At 39.1% G+C, this 6,135-nt stretch overlaps 1 protein-coding gene across 1 annotated transcript in view; it reads left to right on the plus strand.

Annotated features, from left to right (window-relative positions):
- LOC109488198 (isoleucine--tRNA ligase, mitochondrial-like) overlaps positions 1–6,135 on the plus strand; it is a 27,234-nt gene that overhangs the window by 1,244 nt on the left and 19,855 nt on the right. The window lies entirely within an intron of this gene.

A 6,135-nucleotide genomic window follows, 5' to 3' on the forward strand; every position in this document is an offset into this window, starting at 1 on the left:
CACACTTGTGCTGTTCCTGTACAGTTCTATGGTGTGATGTGTGGAGTGTACGTGCTGTACGGGGTGATCTGGCTGCTCCTGCTGGCCTGCCAGTGGAGGGACCTGCTGCGGATCCAGTTCTGGGTGGGAGGAGTCATCATCCTGGGCATGCTGGAGAAGGCTGTGTTCTATGCCGAGTACCAGCATGTCAACAGCACTGGGGTATCAGGTAAGGTACCACTGGAAGTGGAATAACTTGTCAATACTGTACATATTGATATGGTGGAAGACGAAATATATTTCATCTCAAACTGTTCCTTCTTTGATCACGAGCAAGAAGGGAGCTCTTCAAAGAAATGCCATCCCAATTTTTCCAGATTTAAAGACAAGAAAGAAACTCCAACATCACAGAACTTACACATAACAGAAAAGTGGGATCTTTCTTCTCCTGTCTCAGAAGTTAAACCCAGCGAGCTATAATTTAGAGCCAGATTCATATTACAGGTGTATGAGAGGTTTTTTGCTTGTGGGTAGTACTTTGCCTGGTGTTCCCAATTCAAATATTTGTTCTTTATGCTGCTATTACCTTGTCACAAACAGAGTTTTTTGGACTTTTCTCCTTGTTTGAATTGCAAACAATGTTACAAAGAATGACCCTTGTACTTCTTAGCATTCTGTGGATGTGTGTAAATGTGCTGTGACCTGTATGAACTGATTGACCATGCCCTCCTGGTCTCCCACAGTGCGAGGGGCAGTGGTGTTTGCTGAGCTGGTGTCGTGTCTGAAGAGAACCCTGGCCAGGATGCTGGTCATCATTGTCTGCCTGGGGTATGGAATCGTCAAGTAAGTCAGCTTATTCAACAGTTGTAAAAAACATGGAACAACAGACTTATTAGTCTGAACTTATTAGTCTGTTAATATAACAAGTCTTCTTTTTTCAAAGAATAAACAAAATGAGTCTTGTTTTTCTTCCAAACAAATAAGGTCAATGGCCTAGATGTCTTTCACCATGGTAACTGGTGCTTCAGCAGACAACCTGTGGTGTTGAATCACATTATGTAGCAAGTGGCAGGAGAGTTGTAGGGGCTGGTCACCATATGAACGTGTTTGAGTAAGAATCAACAGAGCAGTAGTTTGTTAGGCTAGAACATGTGAAGGTAAACATATATGTATTACCTATCTAATTTTCTTGTAACAACTTCTCAAGACATGTCTTTGATTAAGTATTGAGACACGGTGAATGTTATCTCGCAATGTTTTTTTCCCCAGGCCCCGTCTTGGCCCGATGCTCCACCGTGTGTTGGGTGTCGGCGCCCTGTACTTCATCCTGGGGTCTGTGGAGGGCTGTCTCCGTTCCATCAGAGTAAGTATGGAGATGGTCAACCCAGATCTTATTTTTCTGTTAGACTATCATTATAAGTAGTAAGGTGTTAGTGAGTGTACATGCACATGCATGGTTACGTGTGTGTGTGTGTGTGTGTGCGTGTGTGTGCCTTGTGTCTGTAACAATTCCTGAATGGCATGGTAAGAATGCATGATGGGGACCAAGGATCAGGAATATCCACTTGTTTTCAGTAGGGATGTGTCCTTAGTCAAATCTTCAAGAGCCTTTTCTGAACTTTCCCTAATTTACAGTATCCTTTTAAAAATTTCTTCAGATAGAAATTACAGACATTTGGTAGCTTGTCTATCAGCACTGTTTGAAGCAACACAGTTTGTGCGGCTCTTGCTTTGAGAGCTAACCTACTCAAATGTTCTGAGCCAATAGGCTTAGATGATTGAGAAGGTCTTACTTGTGTTATGGGTGGCTAAAGGTAAAGTTTTGGCATGCATAAAGTCCTTCGCATGATTTCTCTAAAGTTTGCATTTTCTTCACGTAGACTTTAAGTTTGATTAACCAAAATAGTAGCAAATGGGTCTAGTCTACTATTAAATTAGGCCCTAGTGAATTGACCATATGATCCATTATGTAATGAACTAACAACGTGTCCTGTCATTAACCACACACCAGTGACTGATATGCTATAAGTAAGAGTAGTTTGTACTGAGGCTAACTGTTACTGATGTGGTCCTGATCTCTTGGCCCCCACATGCAGCCCTATCGCCATGTGTCCTCTGGGCTGTCGGTAGGTGCTTGTCTGTAGAGACCAGACTGTAGTTCCACCCAGGACTCTTCTGCTCTCTCCTGCAGGAGATCTTACTTTTACTGCATGTTTTTCTTGTACTGTGTTTGATAGCTCTTGGTTGTAAAATTTGCAATTATACATGTAGTTAGAGTGTTGAACTTGAGAAACAAATCTGTAGATAGTCTATGACTCAAAAAACAGCCCTGAAGCTTATATTGTAAATGGAATGAAAAAATGGGTTAGATAATTTGAATTATCTAACAAAATCTAAATTTTGTATGAAATGTAACTTGAAGAGGATGTCAGCAGAATGTACTGTACCTGTGCAAAACCTTTGTTTCTGTTGGATGTTTGGTCAATGCTGCATGAGAATTTTGTCTATTGTATAAGATATCTTTTCCAACACAACATGTCATCCTTAAATACATCAACACAACCTTAAACAATATGTTCTGTAGAAATGTTATGCATGCTCAGGTGCAGTACATTCTGCGGGCATGTTGATTTGAAGTGTATATTTACACCAGTATGTTAACACGATTCCCTCTCCAGCCCAAACAGGACCCGACCAACCAGGCGCTGCTGGCGTCCATCCCGCTGGCCGTGCTGGACTCGGCCATCTGCTGGTGGATCTTCAGCAGCCTGGTGCAGACCACCCGCACCCTGCGCCTCCGCCGCAACCTGGTCAAACTGTCCCTCTACAGACACTTCACCAACACTCTCATCTTCGCTGTGCTAGGTGGGTTTGTTTGTTTGTTTGGTGTTATATTTTATTTATGTCATACTAGAAACACGCATTTCAATGCGAAATGTAACACTAACAGAAATTGAGAAAATTTTGTGTCCCAAAAACAAAAAAATTGTTGTATTCAACAAAGGATTTTCTTCAGAACTATCTTAGAGTGGAACTCGCTGTCACCAAGTAGTACAGTAGGGGAATCATCACTAGGTAGCTTTAAACATTGCTGTCAGTTGTAGATGTACAAGGTTTGTTGTACGTGTGGAAGGTCTTTCCGTGTAATTTAGCCAGCATTTACAAACTTAAGATCTCCTCTTTCTTTCAGCTTCCATCGGCTTCATGATTTGGTCCTTTAAGACAATCAGATTCACACAGTGCCTGTCTGTAAGTACCTGTTTACTGTTGTCTAATTGTGCCGTTACAACTTTTGTTACAAAAAGATTATATCATACACACATAAATAACATACACACTAAGGCTGAAAGAAATATCAAACATTTGGCAAAATAGTGTATTGATATCATACTGTCTTACTGGGTATTGTGAGTTTTTTAGTGTTTAGAGAGGTTCAGTTTTTTAATATGCCCCCCTCCCCACCCCAGGACTGGTCAGAGTTGTGGGTGGATGAGGCTTACTGGCACCTCCTGTTCTCGGTCATCCTGATGGTCATCATGGTCCTGTGGAGGCCTACAGCCAACAACCAGCGGTCAGTACACACACAGTATTGCAGTCAATGTTTACATTTGCTTGTTGCTGGTCCCTGCTTTTACATCTTATATTCAAATACAAATAGATGTTTCTATATTAATCATTGGACCACTGTGTTTTGTGCAGCTATGCCTTCTCTCCACTGACTGAGGAACAGGATGTGGAAGCTGAGGAACCCATGCTCAACGATGCTTTTGGTTAGTACCATGTCAACTTTTTACTGTAATGTTACATTGAAATGTAGTAAACAGACTTTGTATTTGTATTAAGAAAAATGTTTTGAAAAATCAGGTTATACTAGAGAAATTTCATAACTACAAACTCGAAACATATCTATTTCAACCTTTTGTATACACATTTTGTACCTTGCTTCTGTTAGAAATGTGTGTTTTATTGGTTTCACCTTTTTGTGTTTTTGTATGTCTTTTCTGTGATGGAGTCAAAATATACGTTCTATACTTGAGTACTTTGTCCCAGTACCTCTGCTTTTGTTAATGTAAAAAAAAATTGTTTTAGTAGGCTAGCGCAGATGTCTTTTAAGTCTTATCTTGTTTCCACAGAGGGAATGAAGATGCGCGGCCTTAGTGGGAAAAACAATGCCAACGGCAACTCCCCGGCCATGAATGATACAGACATGAAGGCAGTAAGTCTCTTCTATACAATATGGATCTTCAGGAACACAACAATCAGCACAATGGCTATATCTGTATGAAAAATCTTGTCTCCATTTTTCAAGTTGTTTATAGTGTAGTGATTTGTAATGACAAGTTTTCTTGTTGCCTGTAAGACTTAGTACAGAAGTTTGCTGTATTGTAAATTCATCCTCTAAAAGTTGTTTCTTTTACTCCACAAGGAGGAGGATTTGAAATGGATAGAAGAAAACATTCCTTCCTCAGTCGCTGATACGTAAGTCCTCCCTTCATCTCTTTCTGAATGTCTCTGATTCACAGTAATGCCTAGAGTGGATACCATTGTAATCTCACCATTGCATGAGTTGAGAAATGTTGTAATGTATGGTTACCATACATTACCGTAGAAAAATGTTTTGGAAAAAGAAACTTGTCTTGGCAGCCAAATAATTGTGTAACATGCGCACGTAACATATGCGTGACTGTACTGCAGTTTGTCTTTGTGATATATGGTTGAGGTTATTGTAACAGTTGTATGTTTTTTTATTCCAATACCACAGAGCCTTGCCAAGTCTTTTAGACTCTGATGAAGTAAGTATCAGCTACCTGTCAAGTATTTTTTAGCAATTTTGAATTATTGTTATTAATGTGAATACTCATGCAATTTCAACTTGTACATTTCTGTAGAATTGTACATTCTTGTTTATGCCTAATATATTATTTACGTGGAATGTTGTGCGTAACGTGCATTAAAAAAAGTTATGACATATCTGTTCTACACTTATGAATGTGCTCTTCATCTGTCTGCAGGAAATCATGACCACCCGGTTTGAGATGAACAAGATGGAATAATGAGGGAGACAGAACTCCTGGTAAGATATAAGACATTCCCCTACATTAGTACATCAGCAGAATATACCGGTACTGCATCTGTGTGCAACCAGGTTTTTATGTATGTTTGTCATCAAAGTTTTGGATGTTGCATATCATTTAAAAACCATAGATTGGATGTCATACATGAAGACAACCTTAAACAAAAAATCATCTTAGTCTTAGATCAGTTGTAGTCTACTTATCTCAGATTTTAGAGAAACGTACATGTGCTTGTAGATGACATCAGTTGACCAGAATTACTAAGTAATGTTGCAAAGACACACTTTACTGGCATTTGAGATAATCTAAGCTCAGTTAAAGTACATGTATGATTTGGTCAAGACTCTCATAGTGTTATCTTCATGTTCTCTAGTTTCAACAGAAATCAGGAGTTCTGGTCTTCACTTCTGCTCAAGTGGGATGAGGAAACTGTCATTCCAGGCCACTTCGTGAAGAATAGACATGCTGGAAAGTGGGCAATATTATTTCTGGAGTACTTATAAGTTGTGTATATAAGACCAATGAAATGATAAATCAAATGTATCCTGCATTTTTTGTGCTGCTTTAATTGTAGTTTGTTTAGAAATTGTATAAAAGTCAAATACAGCCAGTCAAACATGTATATATGGTATTAACGGTTAATGGGGTAAATATAATTGCTCTGCAGACAAACTGTAACATGTCCATGTGCAGAGATTAGATGTTCTTTATATGTTGTTATGAAACAAAACTAAAGGCTACTTGTGTCAATGAATAGTGTTAAGTAGTAAGGAGATATATTTGTCGGTATACTGGTAAGAAACATATCTTAAGTTGATGTGGCAGCACTTTGCACATGCACACATTTCCCACTGTTTTATTTGTGTTTGTGGCACACTGGGCTGTATTGAATCACTTGTTTATTTGTTTGTTAATAATTAGATGTTGGTTGCTAAGATAATTGATTTTGGTTGGTGTATAGAATGACAAGTGAAGATCACATGTACATGTATGTAAGCTGCCTGTATAAGTCAGCAGTTGTATTGAGATTGGTACTAATGGCTATTGTGGTGACCTTCTGAGTCCTGACACAGGGAATAAT

Source organism: Branchiostoma belcheri, unplaced genomic scaffold, assembly GCF_001625305.1.
Source record: "Branchiostoma belcheri isolate BF01 breed outbred unplaced genomic scaffold, Haploidv18h27 scaffold92, whole genome shotgun sequence".
NCBI lineage: Eukaryota > Metazoa > Chordata > Leptocardii > Amphioxiformes > Branchiostomatidae > Branchiostoma > Branchiostoma belcheri.